Source organism: Halichoerus grypus, chromosome 14 (genome assembly GCF_964656455.1).
Source record: "Halichoerus grypus chromosome 14, mHalGry1.hap1.1, whole genome shotgun sequence".
NCBI classification, from domain to species: domain Eukaryota; kingdom Metazoa; phylum Chordata; class Mammalia; order Carnivora; family Phocidae; genus Halichoerus; species Halichoerus grypus.
The window spans coordinates 71687201-71700153 of NC_135725.1; the positions used below are offsets into that span (position 1 = coordinate 71687201).

The window sequence follows — 12953 nt, forward strand, 5'->3', positions numbered from 1 at the left end:
GTCATCAATTAACCCAACTGGAAGGTTAAGCTGAAAGCAGACTTTTCAAGGAAGGGATTATCTCCAAGTTAACCACTGATTGATGTTATCTATCTGGGATATATTCTTATGGAAAGGCTTAATCTCCACCTAGACAGAGTGTAAGGGGGGTGCAGAAGTCTTCTAGTTATTTGGTTTGTTTTGAAAGTCACTCTAGAAATTGGGTCTTCGGTCACTTGAGCCTGGGATGGAGATGACCATAGTTTCCTTTCCAAATAAGTTACCATTTGAATTCCTTCAAGAATTGGTCCTAATACTATTAAATTGCTCCGGTTTTTGTTTTTATTTTTTTACAAAAAGTGAGCAGAACCATCTATTTTTATGAGTATTTTTTATAAGAGTATTAGCAATATTGTGAATTTAAGCACAATGCAGATGAAGCAAATCGGTAATTGTGTGCTTGAGATTTGCAAGTCAAAATAAGTTTTTTTTATTTTGACTTTCAAATATCTTAAAATATTGACAAACTCTAGTGCTAATTTATATACAGCTTTTCAGGAAAATATAAATTGCATAAATTGAGCTAATTTCACTGTTACTTTTTTTAGGGTGCCTTCTGTTTTCTAGTATGTATAGGAAACCAAAACGGGGCTATTAAAATATATATTGTCAAAAATATAGAAAGTAGAATTGGGTAATTATTCCACCACCCTACTACAATCAGTAATTTATTTTCTTCTAGTCTTTTTTCCCTTATGTTTGCTACAAAATGTAATCCATCTACCTGGATTCTATTTCCTACTTCCTCAGCCTCATAGAATGTTTCAGAAATTATGCCCCATGTTCCTTAATGTCCTTAATGGGTACAGAGTTTCTTTTGAGGGGGGATAAAAAATTTTAGAAATAGTGGTAATGGTTGCATTACATTGTGAATGTAATTAATGTCACCATACTGTACACTTAAAATGATAAAAGAAAAAAGGCAACTTTTATGTATTTTATATATATATATATATATACATATATATATATATGTTTTATAAACATATATATATATATGTTTTCCCACTGTTAAAAAAACAAAGTTCAACTGAGTAAATTTGAGGTTCTCATTGGCTTTATTAAACAATTCCTGAAATAGGCACCATCCCATCTAACAAGTAGAGGGGAACTCCAAGGAGGTGTAAAAAATGGAAGGCTTTTATAGGAAGGAGGATGAAGGGGCAAGAAAGTTTTTAGCAAAAGAGAAGACAGCATTATTCCAGGCAAGCTCACTTTCCCTTAGGGAGAAGGGCTGGGGGTCATATTAGGTAGATGACCTCATCTTCCTTTGGGGGGCATGGAGAGAGCCCATGGGACAGATGATCTCATTGATGCTTATCAGAAAATTCCAGATTGACAGGTTAAGATTTCTGGGGGAGATTGAAACTGCAATTAGTTTGGGTATTAAGCCCTTGTTTGGTGACTTGGCCTGGCTCAAGTGATGCCATTTGGGGCCTCTGGTTTTCTTTTTAACACCACATTGAAAAAAAAGTATATAAAAGCTGTGACCCCACATTGTTTGCTTTTTTTTTTTTTTCTTTTTTTTTTTTTAAAGATTTTATTTATTTATTTGAGAGAGAGAATGAGAGAGAGAGAGCATATGAGGGGGGGAGGGTCAGAGGGAGAAGCAGACTCCCTGCTGAGCAGGGAGCCCGATGTGGGACTCGATCCCAGGACTCCAGGATCATGACCTGAGCCGAAGGCAGTCGCTTAACCAACTGAGCCACCCAGGCGCCCTTTTTTTTCCTTTTTTGAGAAGTAGAGCATTGATAGATTTCAGAGTTGTAACGCTGGGAGAAAATGTTAGTGTGGGGTTTATTTTCTACGAGATTCAAAAACCAAAACTTTTTAATACTATTTAGTCTTTGAAATAAGCCTAAAATTTAAGAGGAGAATTTTCAGCAGTGGAGTGGCATGTTATTAAAACTTCAGAAACGGGGCACCTGGGTGGCTCAGTTGGTTAAGCAGCTGCCTTTGGCCCAGGTCATGATCCTGGAGTCCCAGGATCGAGTCCGCATCGGGCTCCCTGTTCAGCAGGGAGTGTGCCTCTTCCTCTGCCCCCACCCCCCATGCTCTCTCTTGTTCTCTCTCTCTTTCAAATAAATAAATAAAATCTTTAAAAAAAAATAAAACTTCAGAAACCTCAGAGACATAATGTTTCAGGCTGAGGTCATTAAAGCCCCTCCAGGAACACAACAGCCTCCTCGAGACGTCCTCCTCCCCTGGGAAGGAGGGCAGCCATGATGGATGATGGCCCTTGACTGATAATGACAGATGAATAACTTTTCCAACTAAATTTTCAGCTCCCCAACACAAGGGAGGCCAAACCCTGGCCTCAGGGAGTTTCAACAATAACTGGGTAAGTCCTCGAGAAGGACGTCCAGGTATGACAGAGCAATTCATTCTGCCGGGGTGTTGCTGCACTAGGAGACTTCGCAGGGAAGCAGGTTGGACCTGGGCCCTGCAGAAAAGCTGAGTGAGAGAGAGGGGGCACCAGTGAGGAAAACAGATCAGATTTGGAAAGGGTAGCAGGCCCTTAATTCCAGATTCAGGAGTGTCTTTAAAAAAAAAAATAGTCCAAGTGACATTTATTGAGGGCCTCATCTGGGGACCATCTCTTGCTTCTTTTAGTTCTTTCTACAGCCCCCGAGTCAGGGCTTCGGGAGTTATAGACCCTCAGGAAATGTCTGTGCTACACTTTGGTGGTGGGAAGGAAGATCCAGAGCAAAACCACAGTGGTACCACTGATCTCAAGCATCCATTGGGGTGACCAGGGTTCAGATCACAGACTGGTGCGTCTTTCTAGACCACACACCTGACTTCCTTTGCTCCTGGGACATCTGGTCCCAGACATGGTGGATGTGGTGTGTTTATGTTCCTGAATTCTTAAATATTGCAAAGATGGATCCAGGCTTACAAAAACAGGGGCAAGCTGGATATGTGAATCTAATTGGGATCAAGGTGTTAAACATCTCATACTCTCTCAAGGTATTGTTTTGTGTTCATATCCCCACTTTGAAATTCACTGGCCCAATACTTTGTTAAATATGAACTTGTGAAATCAAGAGTGATCTTAAAGAATGTTTTCCATGACAAGTTCAACCACGGTACTGACAAGAAAATGCACTAACTTACTTGTTTCGGCACCGCACGGTGACACTGAGGGAGGCTGACTTAGTGGGTAGCTGACAAACCCCTTGTTAGCGCTGCACTCTTTGCAGGTAAAGTCTTGCCCCTTCCTTTTTCCATTCCCCTAATGGCCAAACACCTTGCCAAGCTGACATGCCAGAGTTTTAACCATCTGTGCCAGTTCTGAGTTTCCATGTCATCACCGATGCAGGGAGTGTGGCTTGGGGTTATTTCTTCACTTTGCATAGGAGGTGCTCAGAAAATCTAAGGGGAAAAAAATGGGAGACTCAGCGTTTTAGAACACAACAAAGCAACATTGTGGCGCAAGCCAACCTTTTGGTTCCAGCATCTCACAGCTTGAGATGTTTGTTGATTGTGTTCCTGAGCCATTGAAGTCCCCACCTGCATTCCTGGTCCCTGTTATTTCCTGTTCTTGGATCCCTACCTTCTGTCCTCTTGTTTGGGGAGGCGTCCACATCCGGAATGGACTGGCTTCTCTGGGCTCCCTGCTATTGTGGCCCAAACTGTGTACAAGACAAATAGACATTCTTGGGAGTGGCCAGACACTATCTAGAGAATTCCAACCATTCAGCTGAAAAGAAAGTCATTCACCTAGAGCATTTAGAGGAGAACTCCAGGCATCTCAAATAGGGGCAGATGGCAGACACAACCTTTTAAGACTACCATCCAATTTTGCCTCAGGTCATGACCTCAGAGTCGTGAGATCGAGCCCCGCATCGGGCTCCATGCTTAGCAGGGAGTCTGCTTGAGATTCTCCCTCTCCCTCTCCTTCTGCCCCTCCCTCCCCCACTCGTGCCCTCTCTCTCTCTCAAATAAATAAATCTTAAAAAAAGAAAAAAAGACTACCATCCAAGATACAGCTAAGAGCTCAAAGTGAATTTTCCATTCTGTGAGCCAAGGCACATCATGTGTCTTGGGAAGGCAAAAAGGATGTCAACATTTGATTTTTTGTTGTGGACTTTGAAGAGCTGCATAAGCCAGGGCTTAGATCTCAACTCTGTCACTTACTTGCTTTGCGTCCTTGGGCAAAATTCTTCAACTCTGAGCTCATTGTCTTTACCTGAAAAATAGAAATTATACCCTATTTCAGGGTATTGTTGTGTGGATTTATTGAGATAACGTATGCAAAGGGCATAGTAAATTGCCTACACATTGTAATGTCCAGTTAATAATTGTGACCCTTGTCATCCCTATCATTTTTACTTCCCATAAAGGAAACCGGCACACGACTAAGCCAGAAGGCACACAGAAGAAGAGTTCTAGGATCCAGTTAGAGTAGGTGGTAAAGTAGACAAGGAATCCCGGAGCTAATCTTCCTTGTTTGATAAGCCTCTAGTCTAGATTGTCCCAACTTCTGATTCCAAATCTTAGTGAGACAAGGTCATAGTTCATTGTCCTTAGACAGGCGGCCTAGCTTCAATCCTTGCTTCACTATTTACTGCTCAGTGTCTTGAGGCAAATCACTTAAAACTCTGAATCTCAGTTTCTGTAGCTGTATGATTAGAGATGTCAGGGGTCCTGGCCTCAGATGCTGGTTTTGAGGAATAAATGTGACTGCGCGTTGAAATCATTTAATGGCAATGGCTAGCATCTCATAAATGCTTATCATAAGGCTATGACCACTTGATCATCAACCTCACCCAATACCTTCGAGATCGGTAGGGCCCTGTCTTCCTTCTCCAGTTTCACAGGGTGCATCCCATGGCCAGCTTCGAGACTCTGAAGCTTCAGTCTTTGCAAATCGGCTTCCGTGGGCAATGGTACCCACATGTGCTTCTGTTCTGGGTAGGCAGTTGGTAAGCCTGCACCCATTGGTGCCTGAGTATGCCCTTATTCCACAGCTATCCCTTTGCTCTTCCTGTTTGGTCCGCAAATTTTAAAAAGTGCCAATGCCATGAGGCCACTCACCTCTGACAAAGCTTGAAAAATTCTGTTACTGGCTTGCTGCCAACACAGAAAGCCAGAATGAACTGCCTTGTGTGGCCACCTTACCTTGTCCCTGTCATGGGACCAGCTGCCTTCACATGCTGTCTCTTAGGGAATCTTTACAACAGCCTCAGAAGGTGGGTGTGTTGGTTTCTTATTGCTGCTGTAACAAATTACCACAAAATTGGTGGATAAAAACAATAGAAATGTATTCTCTCACAGTTCAGGAGGCCAGAAGTCTGAAATCAAGGATGGCGGCGTTGGTTTTCTCTGGAAACTATGAGGGAGAATCTGTTTCATGCCTTTCTCCTAGCTTCCGGTGGTTGCCAGCAAGCCTTGGCACTCCTTGGCTTGTGGATGAATCACTCCAATTTCCACCCCGTCTTCTTATGGAGTTTTCCTTCTTTGTGTATATCTCTGTGTGTTTTTTCCTCTTATAAGGATACCAGCCATTGGATTGAAGGCCCACCCTAATCCACTCTACAGCATTTTAACTAACTATGTCTGCAAAGACCCTATTTCCAAATAAGGTCACATTCTGAGGTTACAAGTAGACTTGAATTTTGTTTTTTTGTTTTTTTTAAGATTTTATTTATTTATTTGACAGAGAGAGCACGAGACCACAAGCTGGGGGAACAGTAGGAGGGTGAGGGAGAAGCAGGCTCCCCGCCAAGCAGGGAGCCCGATGCGGGGCTCGATCCCAGGATGCTGGGATCATGACCTAAGCCGAAGGCAGACGCTTAACCATCTGAGCCACTCAGGCACCCCTAGACTTGAATTTTGGAGGGAACACTATTCAACCCACTACAATAATTATGCCCATTTAACAGATGAGGATCCTGAGCTTTACCAGAGGAGCAAATCCTTTGTGTAAGCATCATGTAGTCCGCTTGTGACACCAGACAATTCAAACCCTGACTGCCTTTTCTCTAAGACTCATGTTCTTCCCGCTGGATCACCTTACTGCACATAAATAAATGGAGAATAAAATAAGGCTCTAAAAATCATGGCAGCAAAATGGTCAGCAGCGGTCAGCTACTAGATCAAAGAGGGCCTCTGGGGGGTGAACAGGATGAAGCAGAATCTGCAAGTGAATGGTATCCCCCTTTCTTGTTGCTGGTTCTCAGACTTTATCCTGTTGGCATAATCAGCATAACTTGTTGGCTCTCAACCACAGTGCTCTGCTCCTGGGATTCCATGGCCGGGCAGAGAGATTCCTCATAAATGAGACATGAGGTAGTTGTCGGGTTCTGTTGGCATTGAGCAAAAGGAAAGAACACAGTTCTTAGTGTGAAGCCAAATGCTCTCCTGCAACTCTCTTGCACCCCATCTTACTGCTGGCTTATGCTTATGTTGCATCCCCTAGGGGGATGGAGAAATTCCATGCTTTCCTTCTCCCGCAGAGGTTCCTTCCTGGCATTTGGAGCCACAAAGGCAGTGGACGGAAGCAGGTGACTGGCCCTCGGCTGCCTCCAGAGCTCAGCTGCCCAGACTTTTACCAGAACGTGGTCCCGCAGAGCTGGCCCAGGGCAGGATTGAGGGGCCCGAAGGGAATGATCCATGTGCTCACCCTCGTTCTGGCTAAAGCACAGGACAGAACCAGGATCAGGTCCTCAAAGTCAGGGGCAAGGTCACCTTGGCTTAAATTACAAATGCCACTCTGGTACCAGCCTCGGAATCCTGTGTCTTCAAGGGCATCACTTTGCCGCATGAGGTGGGAGTCAAAAATTGGGGTGGGCCTGGCTTCAGCCTTCCTTGCCCCTTGGCTGCCCTCCACACCTTGCTCTTCTTCAGCAGACCAATGTCCCCAGCACCTGTCCTGATCCCAGAATTGCCACTAAGTCCTGGCATAGCAGGACCCTCACATTGACCATCTGGAGTTTTCTTTTGCTGCCAGAGAGCACGGAGTTGGGTGGATCGGGGGTCTGTTTGCTACCCAGTCCGCCTTCACCTGTGGCTTTGTGCCTTTGAAGAAACTGAAGAAAACTGAGTAGCAGTATATAGTGACACAAATAACTACGATGATGAAACCTGTTCTGTGAGTGGGGGTCCAAACCTTCTAGAGCCTTCCAGCAGTTCCCTTGCAATTCACAAGTAGCTGATTCAATAGGACCAAACCTTTTTCCTGTTGGTAGGTGGTAGATGCTTTTGTTGAGTTTTCTTGGAGCTCACCAGGTATTTCATTTTAAAAGTACCTCTTGATTGTTGTATTTTCCTTTCTTCTCCAGACTTGTGAGCATAGTCGTGGGGAGGTACCGGCATTGGGCTGGGAAGAGCTTGTGGGTGAATCTACTACAGGACTCAGCTCCAGGCTAAGTCCTCTTGCTGCCCGAGGGCTGAGACCTGGGGGACGGATGGGCGGGAATCCTGAAGAAGAATTGGCACTTGGGTCCAGGGCCCAGCGTTCGGGATTGCCCCAGTGTGGTTACTGCCCGTCTCTAAGCTGCTCAGCATTCACTTTCGACATTAATAAGAGATGAGATGGTTTTGCTTACAGATTACCAGATTTGCCAAACCCCAAATGTTTTTTTTCCCCAAATATTATTTTTAAAACTTGACTCAAAGCTTTAAAATACTTTACTAGAACAAAAAATTGATTTAAATTCACTGTGTGTGTGTGTGTGTGTGTGTGTGTGTGTGTCCACCAATCTGTCTGTCTTACAGGGGAGGTTACTAGATGGGCTCACCTGCACATTTAAGTTGAATGGAGAAAGAAAACCCAACTATTGTTTAGAATAATAGATAAAGTGAGCCTCCAAGTTTTGTTCTCTACCACCTGATCAGACCTTCGGAAATTTTTCAATGGGGTTTTCCTATGACATATCTTGTCTGTGACATAGTTCATGGCATTCTATGACATTCGACTTCCCAAGAGGAATTTGGTTACTCACATAGCATTACACAACTTTTCTGGGAATGGGAAGCTCATGGAAGGAAAATGTCCATATATAACAGGAGTCAATTACTTATCTTTGATGAAAAAGGAAGATTATATTATCATAAGATGTACAGAGAGACACTGCTCCTAAAAGTATAATGGATCACAGCAAGAAAGCACAACTTCCTCGGGGGCAGGCTGCATTTTGATGCACATTTGCTCATCATGGCTGAGTAAAGGCTTTAGTATTCATTATAGAGATAGAAAATGGAGTTTAGGAGGTACTGCAATACCTATCAAGTACATAAGACTTGGTCTGTTTTTTGTTTTGTTTTATTTTGTTAGAACACATGCCCGCACCGTGGTGGGGGATGGGCAGAGGGAGAGAGAATTTGAAGCAGATTCCAGTGAGCATGGAGCCCAGTGTGGGGCTTGATCCCACAACCCTGAGATCATGACCTGAACCAAAACCAAGAGTCGGATGCTTAACCAACTGAGCCACCCAGATGCCCCTCCTAAAGCCTTTCTAAGCAAAGTCCCTGTTCTGTTCTCATCTCAACAATTTTCCCTCAATAAATTAAGGATGGGTATGTCTTCGTTTCTCACACTTAACCCCAATTAGAGATTCCTTTGGGTAACTTTTAAATTGTCAATATTCCCATCAAATTCACATTTAAGTGCAAATGGCTTGGAAGACTGGCTCCATGCTAAGGCGTGAAGTCATGTGGAGCTGAGACTTTGAGGAGGACCTGTCTGAATGGTAGTTGGGGAAAGGGCAGCCATGGCCATTTAGAAAGGACGTCTGGAGGTGCCGAGACCCAGGCTTCCTCGGTATGTGCCTTGCATTGGACCTTGGAGCAGTTTGAAGAGCCGCAAACCTCCAGCTCCCTTCGGTCCTGGGCAGCATGTAGAGGGAGCTTTCCCAGTGCCGACCTCTCCCCTCCTGTCTGCTCTGCAATGCCTTGCAGCAGGCTGGGTATTACCATTTCTGAAGCCAGTCTCTCTCCACATTGCCTGCTTCCATCTGGTTCCTCCTGATCTCAGCAAATCTACTTTGGAACATTCTGTCACACTAAGGTATATGCACAGGATGGCTACATTTAGCAGAATAAACTCCTTCAACCAAAGGAGTGAAGTTCCAACAAGGGGAATGTCTAAGACAGCTGAGTTCTGGCCGGGAATCCTTGCAATCTCTCTTGACACAAGTATTAAGCAGTTTCAAAGGCTGAGGCTTGCTCTCAGCTCTGCTCCCATTTGCCGGCTTGCTCTTGGCCCTGCTCCCATTTGCTGGCTTGCTCTCAGCCCTGCACCCATTTGCCGGCTTGCTCTCGGCCCTGCGCCCCTTTGCCGGCTTGGTCTCGACCCTGCGCCCCTTTGCCAGCTTGCTCTCGGCCCTGCGCCCCTTTGCCGGCTTGCTCTCGGCCCTGCGCCCCTTTGCCAGCTTGCTCTCCGCCCTGCGCCCCTTTGCCGGCTTGCTCTCAGCTCTGCCCTCATTGTTACTGGCTCAGAACTACCTAGCACTTCCTTTTTGCCCAAGGTTCACCCTGGCATCACAGAACCACAGAGATTAGGAGCAGAAAGGAAGTGAATTTTGAGGGTTCACCTGGTTTAGGTGTCCCATTTCTCAGACCAGAAAACTGAGACCCAGAAAATAAATACGGCTTTCCCAAAGTCATGTAGCAGCAGGTGCATGGTTTCAGAGACTGCCTATTTCTGCCTTGCATTTGCTGTCCCTTTTGATCCTGTGCATACTTACTGGGTTCCCTCCTGAGCTGCCCACTGTGGCTTCCAGGGCAGAACCCTGCTCTGTGGGTGGGAGTCGTGGATTCTAGCCAGAGATCTGTTCTTGACCAGCTGTGTCACCCTAGGGAAGACTCCGCTTCGCAGGCTGGGGCCTGGCCCTCTGTGGAATGAGTGAGAAACTCTACCTTGCTTTTGGTGGAGGAATAGAGAAGCTATGTAAGTAAGGGTGTGTGACACAGATTGGCACCCAGCAGGTGTGCAAAAGATACTTGCTGAATGGCGGGCTTAAGAGCATCCATTGCCTTTAGACCCCCCATGCTGGCTGCTCGCAAATTGCCCTCTGCTTCCCAGCCACCCGGGACCAAATTCCAACATGGCTTCATTTCCCCCAGAGCCAGACACCCTCAGAGACTGAACGGAAGATCAGGTTACAGCACAGGAGAATTCAACCGGCAGTCCGATGTATTTTCGTCAATTCGGGAAAACCACCCCAAGCTCTGAGGCTGTGCTGAGGGGAGGGGGAGGGGGGAGCAGCGGTGAGGCGTGCACACTGGATTTGGTCTGCTCAGTCCTGACAGGAGGGCCACTGCCGTCAAAGGCAGGGCGGCTCGGGGTGTGCTTTTGCCGCCTACATTGACCTCGCTGGTTTAATTTCGCCCTCTGCCTCCGAGTATAAACCAGTTTTCCTAAACTCCATCCTATTTTTGCAACCAGAAGGAGGGTGTGTGTGTGTGTCTGTGTGTGTGTGTGTGCATAAGTGTACGTGTGTGTGCACAATTGTGAGTGCCTGAGTGTACATACATGTGTACGTGTGTGTGTGTGTGTTCCTAGGGCTACCATAACTGCCATAGCAAAGTACCAGAAACTGGGCGGCTTGAACAACAGAAAGGTACTATCTCACAGTCCTTCTCTCCTGTGTCTTCACATTGTCTTGTTTCTAGGTGTTTCTCTGCGCCTGAGTCTCTTTTTATAAGGGCACTAGTATTGGATTAACGACCATGTAACTTGACTACCTCTTTAAGACCCTATCTCCAGATAAGGTCACATTTTGAGGTACTGTATGTTTGGACTTACACATATGAAGTTGGGTTTCAACCCATAACAGTGAGCGTGTGCGTGTGTGTGCATGCATGTATGTGCATGCGTGTAGTGAACTACAACATCTCAGACTCCAGTCAGAAACATGCCTACTAATTATGAGGCGCCTGGCTGGCTCAGTTGGTAGAGTATGAGACTCTTCGTCTTGAGGTTGTAAGTTCGAGGCCCACGTTGGATGCAGAGATTACTTAAAAATAAAATCTTAAAAAAAAGAAAAAGCAGCCAGCCGCTACTTAAATAATAGTACCTTTTTTTTTCTTTTTTAGTTTATTTATTTATTTTTTAAAGTTTGTTTATTTATACTTTTGGTGATCTCTACATCCAACATGGAGCTCCAACTCCCAACCCCAAGATCAAAAGTCACATGCTCCCCCGATAAAGCCAGCCAGGTGCGCCTTAGATAATAGTACTTTAAGAGCACATATTGTTTTCTCTTTTGTGAACAGGGAAGATTTAAAATGATTATATATATATATATATATATATATATATATATACCTCTTCATAGAAGCAGGGGAGCTGGTGTGATTATGTAGAAAGTCCTAGGACCACTCTTGCCTCTCGGCTTGAAAACACCTCTTCATGGAAGGCCCTGTTTGTCACTCTCGAGCAGAGCAATGCCACCTTTGGTGTGTGATTTCCCCATCTCATGCTCCTTTAGACTGTTAAGTAGCATCTTGAAATGCCTCTGGCTAAACTACAGAACATTCCAGTTATTCCAAAGGGCACATAAATTCAGAGTTTCCATAGCACTCCCTGGTGACTTGGTATCACCAAGTTAGCCCTTGAGAAAACCCTGGATTTTTCTAAATAAATGTCAGAATATTAAAAATGTCATGTAGATATTGGAAAGAGTTGTCAAGTATGGTATACCTTAAGCTTCCTTTTCAAAAGGGCTTGCCTGGGCTCCCTCTACTCCGATTATTCTTTCCTGGACTTGTATTCTCGGGAGGGTCCCAGGAGGTCAGCTTTGCTGGCCAAACTGCAGACCGCAGGGCAGTCCTGCCACCAGCTTTGGGCTGCTCGGCTGCTTCACCAGGAGGAACTGCTCCCAAACTGACCGTGAACTTCTGGCTGTGCAGGACCATGCCTGGCATTTTCCCTCCTCTCCCTGTGTACTGTAAATACCCATTCTCTCTGTCTTCTCCAGAATGAGTTCTTCATGGCCCTGCGGGGACCTGAATTCCGACTGACTTTCTAGTCAGCCAGACCCTGAGTTATGCCAAGTTTTTTCTAGGTCAGCCCAAAGTTGGGGGCCAGGTGGGTGGAACCAGGGGGCAGTGTTGGGGGCTACTCTGAATATACCTGGGCAGGCTGACCTACATCAATTCCCTTATTAGCCTTAGCGTATAGTGCTGGGGGTCTGATTCTGTGGCCGAGAGTGGGGGATGTTTGGGACACTCGTGTCTACCCAAGGCACGTAGAGATCTGTTTTCTTGGTTGTTGCTGTTCTTTGGTGGCAGAGGATAGTGGTGAGCTCTGAGAAAGCGGGGCCACTTGCCCTGGACATTCCCTGAAGTTACAGCAGTCATCCCAGACTTCAGATTCCTCTGTCCCACTTCAGCGTGAGACATCATGTAACCCTTTAAACTAGATCTTCCAAAGACCATTAGAGGACATAGAAAGTGTTTGTGAGATAATACGAAGTTAAAAAATGTTGGCTACAAAACGGCATGTACTGTCTGGTCTCCACACTATTAAATACATATTTCTACAAAGGAGACTAAGTGGAATGCAATAAAATAGGAAGCGTTTTCCTCTGTGTGGAAGGAAGAGGAATAATTTTTATTTTCCAAGTTTTCAATGGTGAGCACTTATTACTTCATAGACACACATTCCCATAGATCTGTTAGATCTATCTCGACCATTTTACGGGATCTTCGGGATCTTTCAGATTTTTTGCTACCTCAGCATCACCAGGATATTATTAATTCCCTGCTTGCCCAAGGCCCATCCGTGACTTTCCATGGAGGCGGTGGTAACTGGTTCCTATCAACCACTGCGGAGCCCCGAGCCCGGGCCCTCTCTGAGCACCCCGCGGCCGAGCTGCCTGGGGACGGCCCTTGCCCTCCAGGCTGGGCCACTAGGGAGGGGCTGGGCCTCTTTGAACGAGGTTAAAGTCCTTCTTTGTGTGAAT

General features: G+C 45.5%; 1 protein-coding gene across 4 annotated transcripts in view; it reads left to right on the forward strand.

Moving 5' to 3' along the window:
• Positions 1-12953, forward strand: part of LOC118534811 (PALM2-AKAP2 fusion protein) — a 132947-nt gene that overhangs the window by 77928 nt on the left and 42066 nt on the right. The window lies entirely within an intron of this gene.